We start from the raw sequence: 25,350 nt of genomic DNA, 5'->3' as shown, positions 1-25,350 counted from the left end.
TCTCACCTCTTACCTTGGTATTATTGAAGGGCTATACCACTCCTAACGATATTGCCAAATGATTTCTGGGCCCATTAAGATTTGGGGAGCTGCTTTACTAACAAGGCAGGCTCCATTGCCTGCTTGTCATCTGCTCATCTCTAAGGTCTACCCTCCAGATATATCCCAACATCCCATCAAGTCAGTAGCTGCCTAGAACATCTCTAGGGTGTTGCACAGGCATAGCCAATGTAGTCCCCAGCCAGCTCCCCTCATGCCTCCTCTTCTTTCCTACCTGCATTCTTATTCCAGGGGTGGTGCTTTAGACCACCACTGTATTCCTGTTCCTCAACATCCATCAATCCAGCCTGGTTGTTTAGTGTTTTGTTTACTTCAGTGCCTCTTATCTCTGTGTCACTTTTTCTATTCTACTGCCCCAGTCTGGGCGCTTATCCTCCATCCCGTGGACTAATAAAGACGACTCAAATAGATTTATTGGCATGCAGCCTTTCTTCCTTATTATTCTCACCACCTCAGCCTGGATCCTCCTGCCTCTTGGTTGCCTGGCAACACTACTCATTGTTTAGGAGTCAGCTCTGGAATCTTGTTTCCAAATCCCCACCCCCCCTCCAGCCTCAGGCAATTTTTTCTCTTCCTCCCCTCCCTCTGCCTTCCTCTCTCCCCTTCTCTCCCTCCCTCTCTTATTTCCTTCCTTCTATCTTTCCTTCTATCCTTCCTCCCTTCCTTCCTTCCTTCCTCCCTTTCTCTTTTCTCTTTCATTTGTTTCTCTCCCTTCTCTGTTCTCTCCCTTCTCTGTGTGTACCTGTTTCCTATTAACCATACTTTGGTATTCCCACTAAAGATAAAATGCATAGAAATGTAATAAAAGAGACCAGTTCATGGAACAGACTCTGTGATGACACCGTGGTCCAATAGGTCCTTAAGAGGTGATCTGGGCACTTTCTGATCCTTTCCCCACACCAAGATTCTTACATTTGGTCAGGTGATCATGTGCAGCTTTTGTAGTGATGGTGGAATGGGTCTGAGGCCATATTTGGAGTGGGGAACAGAGCCCTAAACCATGTTTTCTTGGGAATAGGACTGTGAGTGGGTCGTCGGAGAACCACAAACCTTCTCTCTATTGGGTCCAGACCAAGTGCTCTTTAGATTCTGACTATTCCAGGTGATAACTGGGCATCAGAGAGAGGAAAGGCAGAGACACCACTCTGACTTTGTAGGTCTTCCTGAATGTGCAAGCTGACGGGGAGGGAGGGGCGAGACTGTTGGCATGGCTGATAGTTTTGAATTTGTGCCCAGAAGCTGTTTTCAGGGAAAGTATTTTTAGAAATATGGAAATAAATACAATTAAATTAGATAGATGTGTCAAGCTCATTTTTAAAGGCTGTCCTTTGACCACTACAGCTTAGGTAATGACAACTCTTTGAATAATGGTGCTATATTTTCTAATTAAACAATCAAGTCTCTCCAATGATTACATTAACAAAGAGAGGGGCCAAAAGGCTAGGACCTAAAAGAAAAGAGATTTTAAATGGATAGAAATGGTGGTTAAAATTGGAAATGGTTTTCCTGGTGCGGTTTAGTACTTTGTTAACACTTTATATGCTGGGTATGCGTGCCAGTCTTTGTATTAAAATAATTCGTTGCCACTCTCACAGATAAGACCTGTGAAGTGCTCGTCCATGCACACACACACACACACCACACACACACACACACACACACACACACACACACACACACACACACACAAATATGCACACAGTCACATAGTATAAGCAGTTCAGACTTATAACTGGCTTACAGTTGTATAATTTCAAATAGATCTTTTCATCTTTAGAATCCCAGCTTTCTCTCCCACTCTGAAGGGGGCAGGGAGGCTTCTGGTCATTACCTTATTTTTACTTGGAAATAAAAATGAAATCACACGTAATGGATATGTATTTATGCCACCATCCATTCTCATCAATATGTAAAACGTATTGCTTCGATTTTCTTTTTTTGTCCCCAAACAAAATCAGATGCATCTCAGCTTGCACATGTTTCGAAAAAATTCAATGTGGCAGTGAGCCTTTCCTAGGGCAGTTACAGGAGTTAGAGGAGAATTGCAGGATTTCCCACACTGAGGATACTACCCTCAAGTTTTTCTTTGCCTAGAAGCACTGATTGAAAAGCTATGCTGGTAGTAACTGCTTTTCTCTTAGGAGAGATTGGGCTATGTGTGTATTTGTGATTGTGCGTGAGTGTGACTGTGTGTGTGTATATATGTGATTGTGTGACTATGTGACTGTGTGTGCCTATGTGTATGTACATATTTATGTATGTATATGTGTGTGTTAAGCAATTATAATGCTATACATGTTTCAGTCAAGATAATATAGTCTGGACATGATACACTAACACTGTTGCCAAAAACAAAGATCATTCACTCTACTCTTGAATAGGCCAGTTACAAGGGGCAAAATGTTGGGATAATCAAAGTTGACATACTTGGAAAGCAAGCAAACTAGAGAATGTGGGAAAGCCACTTTAAGGGATGTCAAGGGCTATAAAGGGAAGGACTAGAGTAGCAGGAGTGGAAAAGACTGGAAAGATCCATCTTTCTGGGCAAGGAAAACCACAGACTTTGAATTGCAGCCTTAGTGGCCTGGATTGAGTCACTATCTTAGTTACTCTATTTTTTCCTATTTCTGTTTTTGAGAGGGGATCCCACTATTAGAGAGCTCTCTCCTTGAATTTGCTGCAATGCTCCTTCCTCTACCTACTTTGGGCTTGTATCACTTGCTTGGGGTTCATCATCCTTGAAGAAAAGAATGGGGGCTGGGGATTTAGCTCGGTGGTAGAGCACTTGCCTAGCAAGCGCAAGGCCCTGGGTTCGGTCCCCAGCTCCGAAAAAAAGAAAAGAATGGTTTGATGATCTCTGGTCAAATCCACCCTATATTAGAGTTCCTGTCTGTCTGTCTGTCTGTCTGTCTGTCTCTCTCTCTCTCTCTCTCTCTCTCTCTCTCTCTCTCTCTCTCTAATGATTACTCTGTCTACATGAAAGATGGGACAGAAATCTGGCCAAAAGTTCAAGACAAGGGAAATTAATACTCTAAAGGCAGAGATGCCATATATTTTCTTCCCACTACAGTGCAGTGTGGGGCAACCTTCAAGTCTAAGAGAATAGCTTTTCATTTCCAAAAGAATGAATCTGGAAAACTGACCTGGGCAATTGTTGTCATCAAAACTCACATGGCAGGAGTGTTATCTACAGGGACATTAGTGGGACATGTGAATGAAAGCAAATGGAGCTAGAGGGTGAACTTAGGTTTTCCCTTGATTCTAGTACCAAGGGTTGGCTTCAGCAGGTGTGTGCTTTGGATGGATCTGTCAGCCTTGCTGAGTAACTGTGACTGTCTGAAATGAGGTTTCAGTGGGGGGAACTCTACTCACTGCCAAGAGCTTGTTAGAAATAGACTCTTGGTGGCAATACTGAAGGGGTGTGAACCAGTAAGTACACAGTGGACATATTGTTCACCATTGCAGGAATTTGCAAGGCCCCAGGCTGTGCTTCAGGGCATGATGGGAGGACTTTGGTTGTTTATTCTCTGCTTTGTCAGCTCAAAGCTGCCTCCTCGGGGAACATTTGTGCTTTTTGTTTCCTTTTTTGCTTTTGTTTGCACAGATCACAGACAGGGAATTGTTCTATAATCACTCGTGCTGGGCACACAGTTCCTGCTCTCAGCTTCTCTGGCTCCCATCTCTGGGCTGGCAGGTAAGTGACCTGCAGGCATCCTACTTTGAAACTGCTGACTCTTCCATTTCCTTCTTCATGGGCTTCCTTGGCCAATGGCCAGTTTGAAGAGTGTGCTCTTGATACCAATCCTGAGTCATGTCAGCCCTGCTCCCAGCTAGCTATTGGTGTGGCTCTGGTCAATGTCTTAACCTCCCTGTCCTCTTTAGTCTGTTAAAGGCAGACAATGAAAACACTCCTTGCTCTATAGTAGAGATTAAATGAAGACAGATGAAATGCCAATGGCATAAAACAAGTTTTAGTAACATTGGTTTCCTTTTCTTCTTTTACCCTTTTGAGGGTCTCTCCCAACCTGGGAACACCATTGGAAGACCATCTCACTTTAGTCTGTATGAATAGTGTCACTAAACTGGAGGAGGGAGCTACATTGGAAATAGAAAAAAAAATTATCACCATTTTGTGAATACATCTGATACAAACATAAGAGATGGGGAGGACTGTCTCCTTTTCAAGCAACCATTAGTGTGCTTGGTACACATAGATATCAGCAGATTGTGTTGATGAATTCACTAGGACTCACACAACACTACTGTGCCCAGCCCCACCAGTACTCCAACAACCAGAGAAATTGTCAACCTTTTACAAAGCTCTGTCCCATATTTCATTCAGCTTCCACTGAGGTCTGCAGAGCTACCTTGAAGAGCTTCCTTTGTGGAAGACTTAGGGCTTTCTTTGTTTACAGAAATACTGAAGCTGGTGGAAAACTTCTCTTCAGGTCACTGATGAGAGTTTCAGCTTTGATCACGCATCATAATCAACAGAACAGTTCAATAAAACAGAATTCTGGCCTTTTCAGAACTGCTCATCAGTAGTCCATGGGGGTGGGGATGGGGACTGAAGTCTTCATTTCTAATGCTTTCAAGTGAAGTTGAAGCTGTTGGTTCCAGACTCACTGAGAACAGGTCTTATGGAATAGATTACAACTTCATCTGTATCTCAGGATCATTCAGGGGAGCTTTAAAAATTCAAAGGCCAATCTTACCCCAGGCCAATTTGATCTGAATCTATAGGGGTAGGATCTGAACTCCATTATTTTAAAATCTCCCTAGGAGACTCTTAGACACAGACATGATTGATGATCAACCTGACAGAGTTTGGAAGATCTAGCCTCAAAGCCCAGGTGTCACTATGGGTGGTGAGGGGTGGATTACATCCATGACTTACAAATATGTCATAGGTAAGTGCAGTAATGTTGTCTAAGTCTTTGTGAGTATGTGTGTATCTTAGGGTTTTACTGCTGTGAATAGACACCATGACCAAGGCAACTCTTATGAGGACAATTAATTGGAGTTGGCTTACTAGTTCAGAGGTTCAGTCCACTATTATCAAGGCAGGCACATGGTAACATCCAGGCAGCCATGGTGCAGGAGGAGCTGAGAGTTCTACATCTTCATCTGAAGACTGCTAGCAGAAGACTGACTTCCAGGCAGTTAGGACTAGTCTTAAAACCCATGTCCTCAGTGACACACCTACTCCAACAGGACCATACCTCCAAATAGTGCCACTCCCTGGGCCAAGCATGTACAAACCATCACAATGTGGGACTTAGTCTTAATGCAATCCTAATGTGTTCCTGCTCAAAAATGGCTTAGCATGCTGGATTTTCAGATTTTTTCTAAGTAGGAATGACTGGTGATATAAAGGAAAGAGTTTACAGAGCAGACTCAGGTTGCTAGTTAGGTATGCTTGCTTTGGCACTGACTGTTAGCTAGCATCTAGTAGCTTGGTTTGTAGAATTTCTCCTTGTTACTAACTTAAACAGTTTGGTGTGTCAAAAGCATTCATCTGTGCAGAATCAGCTTTTTTTTGATGATTTGTACAAAGAGTGTGAACCCTGAGGATCATATGTTGAGGGGACCAGATACTTGGATGACCAGCCCTTCATGAGAACTCCCGAGTCTGAGTCTTTGGTGTGTTTAATTGGGCAGAACATTGAACATGCTCTATTTTACTGCTGGAGAAAGGAACATATTCTACACAACATTCCCTGGAAAGAGAGGACATGGAAATCTTGCCTCTGAACTTCTCAGGAGCAGTGTTCTTCCCACTCTGACCCTGCCATGTATCCTTTTATCTGATAAAGTGTAAATGATATTACTACTGCTTCTAGTTCCCTGAGTCATTACAGTCAAGTCATTGATGGCAAGATATTTGTGGTACTCTGTGATGACAGGACATTTGAAAAGGTCTAGTTAGAGAAAAATGTTGGTATGGAACATACACCATGCTTAGTAGTAGTTTGTATATGGAATAGAATAGCACTAGTTAGCAGATCTAGAAAAAAGATGCCAGGTAGTCTGATATCTCTAAATTAACCTGGATGATTGGTGTGGATCTGGAAGGAGTTGGGACAGATAAGACAGAATAACATTGTCCACAGGGAGATAAGGTCAAAGCAAGAGTTCTTATACCAGGTTCCTGGATCTTCACAGTGAACATTCCCTGTTATTTAGCATTCTCACACCTTTGTGCATAGCAGAACCCCTTTCAGGATCACAACTACCTTTTCAGTGTGGTTACATTCTCTATTGTTTGATCAGTGTCTCAAAATAGTAACCAGTACTCCTGAGTTTCCAACCTACATAAGGGGAAGAATTGAGGAAGAGGTTATGAAAGGATCTTAGAGTCACCAGACTGGGCATTCTATAAGGATCCTTAGGGCCCTGAGCATGCTAGATTGTAGCCTTCTCATCTAGGAAGTACTATGAGGTAGGAAACATGCTTGCTGATCAGCATCGGTGGGAAGACCAACACAATGTTTCGAAGAATACAGGCTCACAGGAACTGGGAAGGCAACATAGCCTCCCTTCTGTTCATTTGACAGAGGAGGAAATGGGAGTGCAGAGGAACCATAGCTTGACTCTTTTATTCAGATAAGATGAAAGGCATATTTCTGCCCCCATCTGGTTATGTCCTTTACATACATATCGAAGCATTTCATTAAATTCTTGCTGCCAGGCAAGCACAGAGTCATACCTGTTGCCACACATTGATTGTCTGTAGTATATAATCCTCTTCATCTGTAGTGCTTCATTTGGCTCTCTATTACTGACTGAATACTATTATATATATACTATATATAATATGTAATATTATATAGTATATGATTGTGAGCCATCATGTGTTTGCTGGGAATTGAACACAGGACCTCTGGAAGAGCAGTCGGTGCTCTTAACTACTGAGCCATCTCTCCAGCCTTTAGACATCAGTCGAAGACTTGCTCAAGATGATTCAATGCCAGTCTTCAGTTTTAAAGCATTGTCTATTTCCCGATCTTTCTTTCTTTTGTGCTGTCTCTTACAGCAATAATGAAATAGGTAGTATTTCCTCAGAGCTGACTAGATGTCAGGCACCATACCAAGCTGTGCATTCACTGTCTCATCTAATCCTTGCCAAGTGCCAGACGTGAATCATGACTTCATCCAATTTCATCCACTCCTAAGGCAACATGGTCTTTGTTAAATCAGCAATAAGTGTGGTAAATGATTAAATCTTGATGCCAGCCGCAGGATCCCAGAAATAAGTCAAATGCTTGTGATTGAGATTACAGCTCTGATTTAGGGCAGCCTTGCACTCAAAGCCTTTTCTAATTGGACAGCTAGGTACTCGCTGAGTGAAATGAGCCTCTGGCCCAAGAACTCTCGGAAATGATGGTTTCCATCTCCTTCCCAACCAACTCAAACATTGATCTGAGTGTGATTTCTAGCATCTGTTCTCCCAGGATTCATGCAAATTATTTAACATCTCTGACCCAGGTCCCCCATTTAAGTGACGGATATCTATCAATCAATCAATCTATCTATCTATCTATCTATCTATCTATCTATCTATCTATCTATCATCTATCTATCTATCTATCTATCATCATCTATCTATCTACAAAAACACACAAGCACACACATGAATGATAATCTATCTTCTTCACTATTAAGATTATTTCAATGTTAAGATGATTTAGCCACTAGTCTGGCAAAACCACTGAACTTTATTATGGACACTCTTGGAGTCAGTTGTTTGAGGAATACGAAAAGGAATTCAAAGTGTCTCTGAGACCACAAGGATGGCCTTATTATACTGGAGTAAGAACGGGTCAAGCAGGAAAGGGCCCATGGAGACAGATAGCTTGAGGATTCTACCACTTGCTAGCTATATATAGTTGGGAATATTTTCTAGTTTCCATGTGTCTTTCTTGATCTTAAAAAATGAGGATAATATTCCCCTTTTAGTGCTTCTGCATTAAGTGTTTTGAAGGGCATCTGACAAGGTTTGAACATTCACGTGTGCTAACTATCAATCATATATGTTATATATGTGAATGTTATTTAATTTGATTTGACTGAACTTGCATTATTTTGTGAGTCTACATTTCATAAATGGAGAGATTAAGGTTCCAAGAACTATGTTCTGATTCAGAATCAGAATAAAGTCTCTTTAGACTCAAGTCAAAGTATTCGCATAAGTTCATACTTAGAAAAAAGTGTTACATAAAACAGGCTGGGCCACTGGGGACAGAACACTTAACAAGCATATCCGAAGTCCTGGTTTAAACTCCAGCACTGCACAGATGGGGTTAGGGGGCACATGTCTGTAATCCTAACACCTGGGAGGTGAAAGTTGGACAATTAGAAGTTCAAGGTCACCCTCTGTTACAAATTCAGTTTGAAGCTAGCCTAGGCTACATAAGGCCCTGCCTCAGAATGAACCAAAAAAAACAAACAAACAAAAAAAAAACCTAAAATCTGAGATCTGAGTCAGGAATAGTTTTAGTGAAAAGGCCCTTGTCACAATGTCACAAAGCAAAAGAGAAAAAGGACGGAAGGAAGGAAGGAAGGAAGGAAGGGAGGGAGGAAGGAAGGGAGAAAAAAAGAAACAGTACAAAAACCAAGGCTTAAAACAGTGACTATGTTGTCTCTAAATGGAAGATGGGTAGAGATAGGTACATGTGTGGCAACGTCTTGCAGCCTGTGAGGACTAGCTGTTAATCTTTAGGAATGTTTCCAGACAGTTGAAAGTCCAGCATCAGCTTAAAATTGATTGGGGAAACAATATTTACCCCATAAACATTCATAACCACTGTACATACAACCAAAACATACACTAGTGAATTGGGATGTGGGAGCCAAGCTGAAGGGATACAGAAAAGAAACAAAACTCTTCTTGGTATACTTTCTCCAGAGTTTTTTTAAATGAATTAAATTTAATATTTTTAATTATATCTCCATGTGCATGTCACTGCAGGTGTCCACGGAAGACAGAGGCATCCAGTGCCTTGGAGCTAGAGTTATAGGTGGTTGTGAGTTGCCCGATGTGGGTGCTGGGAGGGAACTCAGCTCTTCTGGAAGAGCAACAGGTTCTTAAGTACTGGACCATCCCTTCAGCTCCTCTTCATACAGGACCATTTAAAAACCTATTCAAAATTGAAAACAGAAAAAAAACATAAAGTTTATGACAAATTGACAGCATAGCCAAACAAAAACCAACTCTATTTTATGGGGCTTTAGAATACTGAAATCCTCAGTGGGAAATACTTTAGGGATACAAAGAATTACAAAGAAAGGCTAAACACTTGTAAATGTTTTTTGTTGTTAATAGTAATTTCAATATTAATATTTTGAAGTTGTTTCTTTATAATGTTGGGTAGAGCAAATGAATAGCTGTTAAGGCTCTCAGAAGTCAGCATTTTCATTGTATGAGGGAGAACAATTAAAAAGTAAAAGGCATTAAACTGTAGTCACCATAATGTTAAAACTAAATAGAAATCCTGCTAGGAAAATAGACTGTGTGCCACGTGTTGAGTAGTGTTTCATTCAGCTACTGACCTCAGATATGCTGCTTGGTTCTCTAAGGGGTTAACAGAGCTGTTGACAGTTGATAGCTTCTGGGGGGAGAGAGAGTCCTTCTTTTTTGAGCTTCTTCTACTCCAGGGGATGGGATGGTCCTACCCCCATTCACATATGGGTAAGATTAAATGAACTTAGTGACTTATCCAAAACAAAACAAAAATATAAAGTTGGAAAGGGGCTGTGTTAGGAGAGCTATTGGGAGAGTAGGAGAGGGGAAATAGTGAGTATTTCATTGTATGCATATATGTATGAAATTCTTTTTTTTAAGTTTTTTTTTTTATTAACTTGAGTATTTCTTATATACATTTCAAGTGTTATTCCCTTTCCGGTATCCAGGCAAACATCCCCCTCCCCCCTCCCCTTCCTTATGGGTGTTCCCCTCCCAACCCTCCCCCCATTGCCGCCCTCCCCCCATAGTCTAGTTCGCTGGGGGTTCAGTCTTAGCAGGACCCAGGGCTTCCCCCTCCACTGGTGCTCCCACTAGGATATTCATTGCTACCTATGGGGTCAGAGTCCAGGGTCAGTCCATGTATAGTCTTTAGGTAGTGGCTTAGTCCCTGAAAGCTCTGGTTGCTTGACATTGTTGTACTTTTTGGGTCTTGAGCCCCTTCAAGCTCTTCCAGTTCTTTCTCTGATTCCTTCAACAGGGGACCTATTGTCAGTTCAGTGGTTTGCTGCTGGCATTTGCCTCTGTATTTGCTGTATTCTGGCTGTGTCTCTCAGGAGCGATCTACATCCGGCTCCTGTCGGTCTGCACTTCTTTGCTTCATCCATCTTGTCTAATTGGGTGGCTGTATATGTATGGGCCACATGTGGGGCAGGCTCTGAATGGGTGTTCCTTCAGTCTCTGTTTTAATCTTTGCCTCTCCCTTCCCTGCCAAGGGTATTCTTTTTCCTCATTTAAAGAAGGAGTGAAGCGTTCACATTTTGATCATCCGTCTTGAGTTTCGTTTGTTCTAGGGATCTAGGGTAATTCAAGCATTTGGGCTAATAGCCACTTATCAATGAGTGCATACCATGTATGTCTTTCTGTGATTGGGTTAGCTCACTCAGGATGATATTTTCCAGTTCCAACCATTTGCCTACGAATTTCATAAACTCGTTGTTTTTGATAGCTGAGTAATATTCCATTGTGTAGATGTACCACATTTTCTGTATCCATTCCTCTGTTGAAGGGCATCTAGGTTCTTTCCAGCTTCTGGCTATTATAAATAAGGCTGCGATGAACATAGTGGAGCACGTGTCTCTTTTATATGTTGGGGCATCTTTTGGGTATATGCCCAAGAGAGGTATAGCTGGATCCTCAGGCAGTTCAATGTCCAATTTTCTGAGGAACCTCCAGACTGATTTCCAGAATGGTTTTACCAGTCTGCAATCCCACCAACAATGGAGGAGTGTTCCTCTTTCTCCACATCCTCGCCAGCATCTGCTGTCACCTGAGTTTTTGATCTTAGCCATTCTCACTGGTGTGAGGTGAAATCTCAGGGTTGTTTTGATTTGCATTTCCCTATGACTAAAGATGTTGAACATTTCTTTAGGTGTTTCTCAGCCATTCGGCATTCCTCAGCTGTGAATTCTTTGTTTAGCTCTGAACCCCATTTTTTAATAGGGTTATTTGTTTCCCTGCAGTCTAACTTCTTGAGTTCTTTGTATATTTTGGATATAAGGCCTCTATCTGTTGTAGGATTGGTAAAGATCTTTTCCCAATCTGTTGGTTGCCGTTTTGTCCTAACCACAGTGTCCTTTGCCTTACAGAAGCTTTGCAGTTTTATGAGATCCCATTTGTCGATTCTTAGAGCATAAGCCATTGGTGTTTTGTTCAGGAAATTTTTTCCAGTGCCCATGTGTTCCAGATGCTTCCCTAGTTTTTCTTCTATTAGTTTGAGTGTGTCTGGTTTGATGTGGAGGTCCTTGATCCACTTGGACTTAAGCTTTGTACAGGGTGATAAGGATGGATCGATCTGCATTCTTCTACATGTTGCCCTCCAGTTGAACCAGCACCATTTGCTGAAAATGCTATCTTTTTTCCATTGGATGGTTTTGGCTCCTTTGTCAAAAATCAAGTGACCATAGGTGTGTGGGTTCATTTCTGGGCCTTCAATTCTATTCCATTGGTCTATCTGTCTGTCTCTGTACCAATACCATGCAGTTTTTATCACTATTGCTCTGTAATACTGCTTGAGTTCAGGGATAGTGATTCCCCCTGAAGTCCTTTTATTGTTGAGGATAGCTTTAGCTATCCTGGGTTTTTTGTTATTCCAGATGAATTTGCAAATTGTTCTGTCTAACTCTTTGAAGAATTGGATTGGTATTTTGATGGGGATTGCATTGAATCTGTAGATTGCTTTTGGTAAAATGGCCATTTTTACTATATTAATCCTGCCAATCCATGAGCATGGGAGATCTTTCCATCTTCTGAGGTCTTCTTCAATTTCTTTCCTCAGTGTCTTGAAGTTCTTATTGTACAGATCTTTTACTTGCTTGGTTAAAGTCACACCGAGGTACTTTATATTATTTGGGTCTATTATGAAGGGTGTCGTTTCCCTAATTTCTTTCTCGGCTTGTTTCTCCTTTGTATAGAGGAAGGCAACTGATTTATTTGAGTTAATTTTATACCCAGCCACTTTGCTGAAGTTGTTTATCAGCTTTAGTAGTTCTCTGGTGGAACTTTTGGGATCACTTAAATATACTATCATGTCATCTGCAAATAGTGATATTTTGACCTCTTCTTTTCCGATCTGTATCCCCTTGATCTCCTTTTGTTGTCTGATTGCTCTGGCTAGAACTTCAAGAACTATATTGAATAAGTAGGGAGAGAGTGGGCAGCCTTGTCTAGTCCCTGATTTTAGTGGGATTGCTTCAAGTTTCTCTCCATTTAGTTTAATGTTAGCAACTGGTTTGCTGTATATGGCTTTTACTATGTTTAGGTATGGGCCTTGAATTCCTATTCTTTCCAGGACTTTTATCATAAAGGGGTGATGAATTTTGTCAAATGCTTTCTCAGCATCTAATGAAATGATCATGTGGTTCTGTTCTTTCAGTTTGTTTATATAATGGATCACGTTGATGGTTTTCCGTATATTAAACCATCCCTGCATGCCTGGGATGAAGCCTACTTAATCATGGTGGATGATTGTTTTGATGTGCTCTTGGATTCGGTTTGCCAGAATTTTATTGAGTATTTTTGCGTCGATATTCATAAGGGAAATTGGTCTGAAGTTCTCTTTCTTTGTTGTGTCTTTGTGTGTTTTAGGTATAAGAGTAATTGTGGCTTTGTAGAAGGTATTCGGTAGTGATCCATCTGTTTCAATTTTGTGGAATAGTTTGGATAATATTGGTATGAGGTCTTCTATGAAGGTTTGATAGAATTCTGCACTAAACCCGTCTGGACCTGGGCTCTTTTTGGTTGGGAGACCTTTAATGACTGCTTCTATTTCCTTAGGAGTTATGGGGTTGTTTAACTGGTTTATCTGTTCCTGATTTAACTTCGATCCCTGTATCTGTCTAGGAAATTGTCCATTTCCTGAAGATTTTCAAGTTTTGTTGAATATAGGTTTTTATAGTAAGATCTGATGATTTTTTGAATTTCCTCTGAATCTGTAGTTATGTCTCCCTTTTCATTTCTGATTTTGTTAATTTGGACGCACTCTCTGTGTCCTCTCGTTAGTCTGGCTAAGGGTTTATCTATCTTGTTGATTTTCTCAAAGAACCAACTTTTGGTTCTGTTGATTCTTTCTATGGTCCTTTTTGTTTCTACTTGGTTGATTTCAGCTCTGAGTTTGATTATTTCCTGCCTTCTACTCCTCCTGGGTGTATTTGCTTCTTTTTGTTCTAGAGCTTTTAGGTGTGCTGTCAAGCTGCTGACATATGCTCTTTCCTGTTTCTTTCTGCAGGCACTCAGCGCTATGAGTTTTCCTCTTAGCACAGCTTTCATTGTGTCCCATAAGTTTGGGTATGTTGTACCTTCATTTTCATTAAATTCTAAAAAGTTTTTAATTTCTTTCTTTATTTCTTCCTTGACCAGGTTATCATTGAGTAGAGCATTGTTCAATTTCCACGTATATGTGGGCATTCTTCCCTTATTGTTATTGAAGACCAGTTTTAGGCCGTGGTGGTCTGATAGCACGCATGGCATTATTTCTATCTTTCCGTACCTGTTGAGGCCCGTTTTTTGACCAATTATATGGTCAATTTTGGAGAAAGTACCATGAGGAGCTGAGAAGAAGTTATATCCTTTTGCTTTAGGATAGAATGTTCTATAAATATCCGTTAAGTCCATTTGGCTCATGACTTCTCTTAGTCTGTCTACATCTCTCTTTAATTTCTGTTTCCATGATCTGTCCATTGATGAGAGTGGGGTGTTGAAATCTCCCACTATTACTGTGTGAGGTGCAATGTGTGTTTTGAGCTTTAGTAAGGTTTCTTTTACGTATGTAAGTGCCCTTGTATTTGGGGCATAGATATTTAGGATTGAGAGTTCATCTTGGTGGATTTTTCCTTTGATGAATATGAAGTGTCCTTCCTTATCTTTTTTGATGACTTTTAGTTGAAAATTGATTTTATTTGATATTAGAATGGCTACTCCAGCTTGCTTCTTCTGACCATTTGCTTGGAAAGTTGTTTTTCCAGCCTTTCACTCTGAGGTAGTGTCTGTCTTTGTCTCTGAGGTGTGTTTCCTGTAGGCAGCAGAATGCAGGGTCCTCGTTGCATATCCAGTTTGTTAATCTATGTCTTTTTATTGGGGAGTTGAGGCCATTGATATTGAGAGATATTAAGGAATAGTGATTATTGCTTCCTGTTCTATTCATATTTGGATGTGAGGTTATGTTTGTGTGCTTTCATTCTCTTTGTTTTGTTGCCAAGACGATTAGTTTCTTGCTTCTTCTAGGGTATAGCTTGCCTCCTTATGTTGGGCTTTACCATTTATTATCCTTTGTAGGGCTGGATTTGTAGAAAGATACTGTGTAAATTTGGTTTTGTCATGGAATATCTTGGTTTCTCCATCAATGTTAATTGAGAGTTTTGCTGGATACAGTAACCTGGGCTGGCATTTGTGTTCTCTTAGGGTCTGTATGACATCAGTCCAGGATCTTCTGGCCTTCATAGTTTCTGGCGAGAAGTCTGGTGTGATTCTGATAGGTCTGCCTTTATATGTTACTTGACCTTTTTCCCTTACTGCTTTTAATATTCTTTCTTTATTTTGTGTGTTTTGTGTTTTGACTATTATGTGACGGGAGGTGTTTCTTTTCTGGTCCAATCTATTTGGAGTTCTGTAAGCTTCTTGTATGCCTATGGGTATCTCTTTTTTTAGGTTAGGGAAGTTTTCTTCTATGAATTTGTTGAAAATATTTACTGGTCCTTTGAGCTGGGAGTCTTCACTCTCTTCTATACCTATTATCCTTAGGTTTGATCTTCTCATTGAGTCCTGGATTTCCTGTATGTTTTGGACCAGTAGCTTTTTCTGCTTTACATTATCTTTGACAGTTGAGTCAATGATTTCTATGGAATCTTCTGCTCCTGAGATTCTCTCTTCCATCTCTTGTATTCTGTTGGTGAAGCTTGTATCTACAGCTCCTTGTCTCTTCTTTTGGTTTTCTATATCCAGGGTTGTTTCCATGTGTTCTTTCTTGATTGCTTCTATTTCCATTTTTAATCCTTCAACTGTTTGATTGTGTTTTCCTGGAATTCTTTCAGGGATTTTTGTGTCTCCTCTCTATGGGCTTCTATTTGTTTATTTATGTTTTCCTGGAATTCTTTCAGGGATTTTTGTGTCTCCTCTCTATGGGCTTCTACTTGTTTATTCATGTTTTCCTGGAATTCTTTCAGGCATTTTTGCGATTCCTCTCTGTAGGCTTCTACTTGTTCTCTAAGGGAGTTCTTCATGTCTTTCTTGAAGTCCTCCAGCGTCATGATCAAAAATGATTTTGAAACTAGATCTTGCTTTTCTGGTGTGTTTGGATATTCCATGTTTGTTTTGATGGGAGAATTGGGCTCCGATGGTGCCATGTAGTCTTGGTTTCTGTTGCTTGGGTTCCTGCGCTTGCCTCTCGCCATCAGATTATCTCTAGTGTTACCTTGTTCTGCTTTATCTGACAGTGGCTAGACTGTCCTATAAGCCTGTATGTCAGGAGTGCTGTAGACCTGTTTTCCTCTCTTTCAGTCAGTTATGGGGACAGAGTTTTCTGCTTTCGGGCGTGTAGTTTTTCCTCTCTACAGGTCTTCAGCTGTTCCTGTGGGCCTGTGTCTTGAGTTCACCAGGCAGCTTTCTTGCAGCAGAAAATTTGGTCTTACCTGTGGTCCCGAGGCTCAAGTTCGCTCGTGGGGTGCTGCCCACGGGCTCTCTGTAGCGGCAGCAACCAGGAAGACCTGTGCCGCCCCTTCCGGGAGCTTCAGTGCACCAGGGTTCCAGATGGTCTTTGGCTTTTTCCTCTGGCGTCCGAGATGTGTGTGCAGAGAGCAATCTCTTCTGGTTTCCCAGGCTTGTCTTCCTCTCTGAATGTTTAGCTCTCCCTCCCATGCGATTTGGGTGCAGAGAACTGTTTATCCGGTCTGTTTCCTTCAGGTTCCGGCGGTGTCTCAGGCAGGGGTACTGCCGCTCCTGGGCCCTCCCCCACGGGAGCCCAGAGGCCTTATACAGTTTCCTCTTGGACCAGGGATGTGGGCAGGGGTGAGTAGTGTTGGTGGTCTCTTCCGCTCTGCAGCCTCAGGAGTGCCCACCTGACCAGGCGGTTGGGTCTCTCTCTCACGGGGTCTGGGACATGTATGAAATTCTTAAGAATAAAAAACCAAACAAACAAGAAATAGATGAACTTCTCCTGAAGAACAATGATAGACTGGTTTATATACGCATGCATATATGCACATATGAAGCAGCATATGAATATGAACATGCATATAACTGAACTGTGTACACATTGAATATATAAGTAAATAAATTTTGCTTAACAATAGTTATTAAACTATTATTAAATAAATTAAATAACATAAATACTTTCTTGAGTGTTGTTTCATAAATAGGTTGAATAAAATCCTTGTCCTATTAATGAAAACAGATAAAGAACCTATTGGCACCATCATTGCTGAGCCAGTGTATGTCAATTGCTACCGCAACAAAACACTCACGTGTTTATGGTGGTCCTGTTGTGAACACACCCGCTGTGCTGCCAGTCCACTGAGTTATAGAGCCCAGAAATATTTCCTGTACATCGTTTTTTACTTTCTCAGTATCAGTCTAACATATACCCTTTCTATTGAAGTCTTCCATGATGCTAGTTGGCAAGTGCTGTCATGTCTTTTATTTGAACACAGTGCACCAGTGGCCACATCAGGTAACTCCCACACACAATCTGTGTGCAGATTTGTACACACCTTCATTCTGTGACAAGTGTGCAATGAAGAAATCACAGAGACGCCATTCTCAGAATGTATCCTTACTGATAAGTGACATATCACTATGTATATGCACATGGACACACACCCATACACACACACACACACACACACACACACACACAGAGAGAGAGAGAGAGAGAGAGAGAGAGAGAGAGAGAGAGAGAGAGAGAGAGACTTTTTCCAACTTCTAACTCTAAATATAGAGGCAGTATAGAACCCCTTACATTCTGGAGCACAGACAGCAATGCCCACAGTTAGAGAATATTCTTTTAGGAAAGAGGTACATTTTTAGTTTGATGTCAAATTATGTTGTGGTGAGATAGATTAGGGATAATAAAAGACTAATTAAAGGGAATTTATGCCAAAAAAGCAAGAAAACTGTTAATGTTTTACGGTACAGGTTAAAAAGACCTAGGAGCCAGCTTAAAATATATCATAACATGTCACAAGGATTAGAACACAGTAATTAGAAAGCTATGAATCTGTAAGAATATTTTTTGAAAGAAAAGAAACTCCTAATTTGAGGTAAATTTTTTAAAAAACTAATCTTTAGAAATCGCTAATTATATAAACCGACATTTAATGTATATGCAGAAGAATTTATGTTTTGGTATTGATAGAAAAGTCCTAATTGATCAGCAAAATACTTTATCTAAGAATGTTATTTATTGGGGCTGGAGAGGGTAGTTAACAACACTTGCTGCTCTTGCAGAGAAGTTAAGTTCAGTCCCCAGCACCCACACCCAGTGGTGCACAGTGGCCTGAACTCCAGTTCCAGACTACTTAATGCCTCTTCTGGCACATGCACATTCAGATACACACACACACACACACACACACACACACACACACGAATAAACAAACAGACAAACAGATAACAAATACCCAGTTTCATTTAACAAGATAAGCAGTAAATTGATAACCAAAACCAAACAAGAGTAGAACAGCAATGACGCCAATGCTTGTAATGAACATGGGAAGAATGACTGAGAACTTGTTTCTCGCCAGACTGAAAAACCATCAATTGGTGAGATGGCTCAGTGGTTAAGAACCCTGGCTCTTCTTCCAGAGGTCCTGAGTTCAATTCTCAGAACCCACATGGTGGCTCACAACCATCTACAAAGGGATCTGATGCCCTCTTCTAGCATGTGCGTGTGCATACAGGCAAAGCACTCCTATATTTAACAAAAAGACATAAGCAAGTTTTAAACAGATCATCAACTCAAAATAAAGACTCAGTGTAAAACTACTAGAAGAAAATGGACAGAGTTGAACACACCTTTTTTCCAGTCAAATCTATATTCTTGAATGGGGTAACTGGGAGGATTGCAATTGGATTTTTTATTGACTTATAGATTTCTTGTCCCTGCTTCCCCACAAAGACAATTTCTTTATTCAACTGCTGTTTGATCTTGGAGAAAGAATGGAGAGTGCACAGTGCAGTGTGTCACACCTTAGAGCCAACAGCCCTACAACACGAGTGTAGCATTGGGTTAGGATTACAGTCCTCACTGCTTTGGGCTGTCTTCTTCTGAGCTGGACTCTTGGTCCAAGGTCATTTGTAACCCGGGACAGATGAAGCCAACCATAATACCAGTTGAATAGAAATGGCTATGTGTGTTTCTGCTCAGCATTTGTGCTGTTCCAGATGCTTCAGATGCTTCATGCCTGGGCCTTAGCTTAGGATTGAGGGCTATTATATCTGCTAAGTTGTTATGTAGTTGCTTCCTCCCTTCAGGATTCTTCCTTCAGGACACTACCATTACCATCTTGAATCAGAATACCTGTCACCACCTTCCAAAGGCCCTGTGAATTCCATCCTGGGAGATTGAGGAGGGATGGGCCTTTAGACCTTCATCTGGGTTTTCAACCAACCACCCCTTCTTCTTATCTATCCTTTCTCTAGAAGATGTGTGGATCCTGCCCCAGCTGCACTTTTGTGATGCTAGGAAGATATAGGAGACAAAGGGTTAACTGGGGCTAGGATTCTAGTAATACATTTTTTCTAAGTTAACACTCATGCTAGAGTGGGGCTTTTTGGCCATGCGCTTGTCTAGGAGTGACCCGTGCTCCAAGAAAACTGACTGTTTGAACAAGTCGGACTTAGGTGGAATGGTTTTCCTGTTCTGACAATGCCCTATCTGGGGCAAATAGGCATTTTTGTACATCTCTCCAGGAAAAATTGTGAACACCACTTGTTCCCTACTACCCTAACACTGAGTTCAGAGCAAACTCCTGAGCTTCATGCCTTCTCTTACACCCTTAGCAAGTGGAATCCTGCTACATCCTTTGCTGTCTGAGGTCAGGGTAGTGTAAAGAAGGTTTACAAAGTTTATAAAGTTAATTCCACACGGAATCACAATCACATTTGAGTCTCATAACCATATCTTCAGAGCGTCAGGACTATGACACAGCTGATGATGACGCAGGACAAAAACTCATCAGGAGTCTTTAGCTATTGTACATGTGTTTACTTTGGCATATGAGTAGCATCAAAATAGAATCTTCTAGAAATTCATATAGTATAGGTTTTACATGTGGGAAGCTTTCACACCTCAGCTGTACAGTGCCTGGGGAAGACCAATTTATGTCTGGTCCAAACTTTTGCCTCATTGCTTTGGGTTTTCAAATACTTTCATCCCTCAGGTTTTTTCCTAAAGATTTACTTGTTTTAGTTCTCTGTATCTATCTGTATAGATTATAAATGCCTGTATTTCATTTTTCCTTGCTATCTTACATCAGTAGAAATCAGCTAAAAATATTTATATTTTCAAGATCTTGCAAGTTTTCTCTGTGTACCCATCTTCCAGTCTGCAGCAAAATTCACTCCAACTTTACATAGGTATTAAATCTTAGAGCAGAGGGTAAACAAAATAGAGTTGATGAAACTTCTCATCTCTGGACGTAACCAAAGGGTTAATTCGCTAAGCAATGATTAAAAATAACACCTGAGTTATTTCAGAGCCATTTGCCTAAAGAGGTTGGCAGAGCTACTGAAACAATGTTCTTAAAAGCTTTTTCAGACCTTCAATCCTCCAGAGATTATTCAAGGAGAAGAATAAAACTTTATCTGATGAAATGAGAACTAGAGGAGACTGCGATAAGAAGTGTTAAATGACTATATCAAATAAAGATTCTGCTGGATGTCTCTGACATAGGTTGAGGGAAAAAGACATCATGAGACACACATAGTCATTCAAGACTGGAGGGTGCATTCAGAATTGGTCAGATTTCCACAAAGTTTTAAGGACCACATTAATTAAAGCAGTGCACGCCAGGCAATGTTTCCCAGAGGAGCTGTGGCTCATCTCTAGATGACTGATCGTTATTCATTGTTCATTTCTCTAGGCTATAGTGTCTTGATCTCTAGAATCAGAATAATATCTACCTCAAGAGGTTGTTCAAAGAAGCAAATGAGAGGGTTAATTTAAATATCTCAGAATGTAGTTTATAGTTAGTACTTGATGAACTTACTCTTCTCAAATCTGATGAAGTGCTTTCTTCCAGCAAACCTGAAGTACCTACTATGTGCTAGGCAGTGTGATAAGACATAATCTATTGGTTAGGCTCCTTGTTGTTGCAATCAACTGCTTGTATTTCAGTAAATCTACCTGAAGAATTTCTTTTTTAAGGAAGATACTTGGTTGTTAATAGAACCTTAGGAATGGTTATGATTGGTGGTCATAATGCTAGTATCTACTAGAGCATGGCTTCAGCAATCATCTTCTGCTACCAATGGGAAAGGGATTCTCAGATTGTAGCCATTCCTGAAAGTCAGGGGTTTATCTTGTTGTATTTCAAAAGGAGAAGAGTCATACGGAATGCATTCCAACATCTGACCTTAAGTCTCTCATGAGTTCATTTGACTGGAGACTTGTATAAATGCTTAGATGTTCTAGCTGCAAGGGACTCTAGTAACATGGTTTTCTGAGTTTTAACTGGATTTTTAAAGTAAGTTTCTGTATTTTATCAAAAGTCATGATAAATATGGACTGGAACTTGTTTTTGATTTTTCATGAGCTCACTTTAGTGACAAGAGTGAATAAATTGTTAAAACACCAGGACTATTGAAGCTTCATATCTCTCCAAGTATTTACTCTTGTAACAATCTGTCTGACATTAGACATGGCAACATGACCTGCTTTAGTCTATGAGACTGTGCATGGAAATGATGGTTTGGCAGATGCAAGGGCCTTTTAAGAGGTATTTTAGATTTTTCTCATGTTTCCATTCTGTACCAGGAGAAATATATACGTTCCATGGGCAGGAATTTCAGATTGGATTCTTAAATTGAGAAGGCATGCACATCAAACCCTAATGCAACTGCAGCCTAGCATAGCCACAGCATTAACTATAGCTTCAACATGATGAGGAAATAGATATTTGTTTTCATAACCTTTGGACATTTGGAGATCACTTTTATACATCATTGTTATACACAAATTTAACTGCTACAAGAAAATGGCAGCAAATACAGATACATACATCAAATGCTGAAGGAATCATAGGAAAGGGAATATATAATGAGGACAGGCAAGCATCATGGAGGATTTTGCTTCTCATTTTCAGTCAATGGTTCCTTTGCTGCAAAGCTGGTCAATTCATGAATTCTGGCAAGTAGAGATAGAGGTAGGGGTAGGGTTAGGAGTAGGGATGGTAGGGGTGGTACGGGTGATAGGGCATAGGGGTAAGGGTGGTAGGGGATAGGGGTAGGGGTGGTAGGGGATAGGGGTGGTAGGGGTAGGGGTGGTAGGGGTGGTAGGGGATAGGGGATAGGGGTGGTAAGGGATAGGGGATAGGGATGGTAGAGGATAGGGATAGGGGTGACAGGGTTTAGGGGATGGGGTGATAGGGGATAGGGGTGATAGGGGATGGGGGATGAGGGATAGGGGATATGGGGGATAGGGGATAGGGGATTATTGATGGGGGATGATGATGGGGATGATGATGGGGATGATGGGGATGATGGGGGATGATGGAGGATAGGGGATAGGGGATAGGGGATAGGGGATAGGGGATAGGGGATAGGGGATAGGGGATAGGGGATAGGGGATAGGGGATAGGGGATCCAAATATGCCGTTCAAAGTTATATTCTCAATCACCTGCTTGCTTCGACTAGAACTAACTTCTCAAAGTCTTCATCATCTCCTGATACACCATCAATGAAGAACCAATCCTGTAGACAGCCTTTGAGAGATGTTCAAGGTTCAAACCTAGAATGCTTCACTCTCAGCTTCCTCCTTACCTCCTAAGAGGGGGAGAGCAGCAGGGGACTGAATTAATCACCAGTGGTTAATGAATTAATCCATCACACTTTCACTAAAAAAGTAATAACTAATGATGGAGTTCAAAAAGCTTCTGGGTTGTTGAATACATTTGTTTATGGGCACCTGTCTCCATGCCTGTTTCTTTCTACCATGCCTGCATGCCATGATAGACTCTCTAATCTCTTTTTAAAATTGAGATTATAATATGATTATGGCATTTTCCCTTCCTATTCATTATGTCAACTCTCCCTCCTCCAATACATCCCTTCTACTCCCCTTCAGATTCATAGCCTCTTTTCTTCTAGTTGTTATTGTACACATGTACGTATACACATATATCCATAATATAGTCTGTTAAGTCCCTATCATGCTACCTATATGTATGTTTTCAGGGATGGTCATTTGGCATCGGATGACTAATTGGTGTGTCCTTCTCAACCCACTGGAATTTTAAGACAAAATAAAGTCTTTCTTCAGTATGTTTGCCCTGGTGTTCTTATATAACAACAACAACAAAAAAGAAGTAACTAATATAGGGTATTTTGTCACAGCAACAAGAGACATAACAAACAGGGTCATATTCATAGGTGCTGGGAACCAGGACTCCAGTATCTTTTTGAAGAATATGATTCAACCTACAGCGACACTCATCTCCATCAGTCATTGCCATGGGACAGCATACAATGGTATGAATAGAGAGCAAATGCTCTAGTGTGTGTGTGTGTGTGTGTGTGTGTGTGTGTGTGTGTGTGTGTGTGTGTCTTTGTGAGTGTATGAACTGTAAGGCATGTCAGTTCATATGCCAGGAGAAGATCACATATGGTATGAAGAAGAAGGGGAGCAGAGGTGGAACACTGGACCATGACATTGTCACAGACTGTCTTGCACACTGCCACATACCCAGTAGCCAGTGTGTTTGGCAGTCACTTCCTCACTATGTTCCAGTCTTCAGTAGTCAACGAACCATCATAATTAGTCCTATGAAAGATGTTAGAGTCAAAATGGAGTCACTTGTGCTAAACTAAAACAATGGAACAAGAAGGTTAGGAAGACAGAGAGCTCATATGCCTATGATAACAAGAATGAACCCAAGAGACTTTGCCAGAACCACGGAGCACAAAGCCACGAAGTCGTTTACAAATAGCATACTTCCACAGGGAAATCTGCCAGCAACAGCCTGTCAAGCCCTGGACTGATGCCACACTTGTTATTGATTTTTGTGGTCAAGGATAATTGTTTCACAACAACTTACTTAACCCTGTCCATTTCATATCTAAGAGATCTTTTCTAAATTTTGTGGATGGACTTGAGGTGGATGGGGATTGGAGTGGAAGTGATCAGGTAGTAGGGATGGGGGAGACGGTACTGGGAGAGGCAGCTGGATTTGGGAAGTATTGTGGGTGGGTGGGTGTTGTGAAAGCCTAGCATGGTGGAAAGTTCCTGGAATCTATGAGAGTGATCCTAGCAGGACTCCTAGTAATGGGGGATTCAGAGTCTGAGCTGGCCATCCTTTGTAGCCAGGTAAGGCTTCTAGTGGTGGTACTGGGTTGCAGTCTGTTGAGTTGTTGGCCAAGGAGGTTCCATGGAGATCCCTAAAGAATTCAGACTGATGTTAGGACAGAAGGCCACTCTCTTAAAGCTGAAGGTGGGGCTCCATTGCAAAGGACAACATCTATATGGCCCATGGACCTTAGAGTGGTTGAACTGATACCTGCAAGGAGCGTTCACTCCTACATTCTTATCTCTTCAGTGTGAGAAGATACTCTGTAGGCTACAGAAAGAGAAACCTGAGCACTAGCCCAGCCAGAGAACCTTGGACCTACAATCTTTCCTGCCTATTAGATGTGCTGGGGCAATGGTAGTGCAGACTTTGTGGGAGTGGCCAAACAATGTTTGGTTTAACTTAAGGCTCTCACACCATGAGAGGAAGCCCATGCCCTACATTGCCTGGATGAGCAGGAATGGGAGACTGGGTAGTCCAGAGACATGGAATAGACCTAAACATGACTGGCAAAATAAATTTGTATTGCTATTCTTATGTATTCATTTATCAGTGCTCTGTTGAGAAGTCATCAGAGAGGCTTCCTCGAGGAGCAGGTAGAAGCAGGTGCAGAGACCCACAGCCAGACATTATACAGAGACAGAGTCTAAATTGGAGTTCTCCTTCAGGTCCCTCCCCTAAGAGATTGGGTAACCTGTGGGTGAGGCGAGGAAAGACTGTAGAAGTCAGAGGGGGTGGAGGACACCAGGAGAACATGGCCCACTGAATTTACTAAGCAGCTCTCATGGGCTCACAGACAATGAAGTGGAAAGCATGGATCTGCATGGCTCTGCACCAGGTCCTCTGCGCATGTACTATGGCTGTCTGCTTGGTGTTTTGTGGGACTCTTAACTGTGGGAGGGGTGTATCACTGATTCCCTATTGGGCTGCCTTGTCAGATTTCATATGAGGTCTTTTGCCTTGTCATGTTTTGTCCCATTTCAATGTTGTCTCTTGGAGACCTCCCCTTTTCTGAAGGGGAAATGGAGGTGGGGGTGAATCTGGGGGAGAGGGAAGGTAGAGGTCATCTAGGGGGAGTGAAGAGGATAGGAAACTGTGGTCTAAATGGATTGTGTGGGAGAAGAATCTATTTTCAATACATTTTATTTAAAACAGGAGAGAGATTCAGAGAGTTGCCTCTCTGAATGTGCCCACTTTGCTATCGCATGTCTGCTCCCAGAACAACGTTCATTCCTGAATTAATTCACTCTCACTGTAGAACCTCTTTCTACTTCGTTTAGATCTGCATCCCTTATAACCTAGTTTTGTTATATAGTTTATGCTCAGGGCCAGCCATTTGAACTACATTGAACCTCCACCCCTTTTTAGAAAAGTCATGAATATAACATTGTGTCCATTGTGCCCATCTGGAGGCCAGAGGTCAATACAAGTGTCAATCCCCAGGAACCATTCACATTGCTTTTTGAGACAGAGCATTTCACTGAACCTAGAGTTTGCTGATAGGTTGTTGCCTGGTCAGGGAAATCTAGGTAGCCTCTCTGTGCCCAAGTGCT

General features: G+C 41.3%; 1 long non-coding RNA gene across 1 annotated transcript; it reads left to right on the top strand.

Moving 5' to 3' along the window:
- Positions 1–4,598: 4,598 nt before the first annotated feature.
- LOC108352764 (uncharacterized) lies at positions 4,599–22,775 on the top strand. The gene is made up of 3 exons (XR_015637714.1): positions 4,599–4,970; positions 5,722–5,855; positions 22,149–22,775. It is a non-coding gene; the product is annotated as an uncharacterized LOC108352764 (long non-coding RNA).
- Positions 22,776–25,350: the final 2,575 nt, after the last annotated feature.

This window comes from Rattus norvegicus, chromosome 14 (assembly GCF_021556685.1).
Source record: "Rattus norvegicus strain SHRSP/BbbUtx chromosome 14, alternate assembly SHRSP_T2T, whole genome shotgun sequence".
Lineage (NCBI taxonomy): Eukaryota > Metazoa > Chordata > Mammalia > Rodentia > Muridae > Rattus > Rattus norvegicus.
Note: the sequence above shows the minus strand (reverse complement) of the source record. Positions and strands in the feature narration are given on the sequence as shown.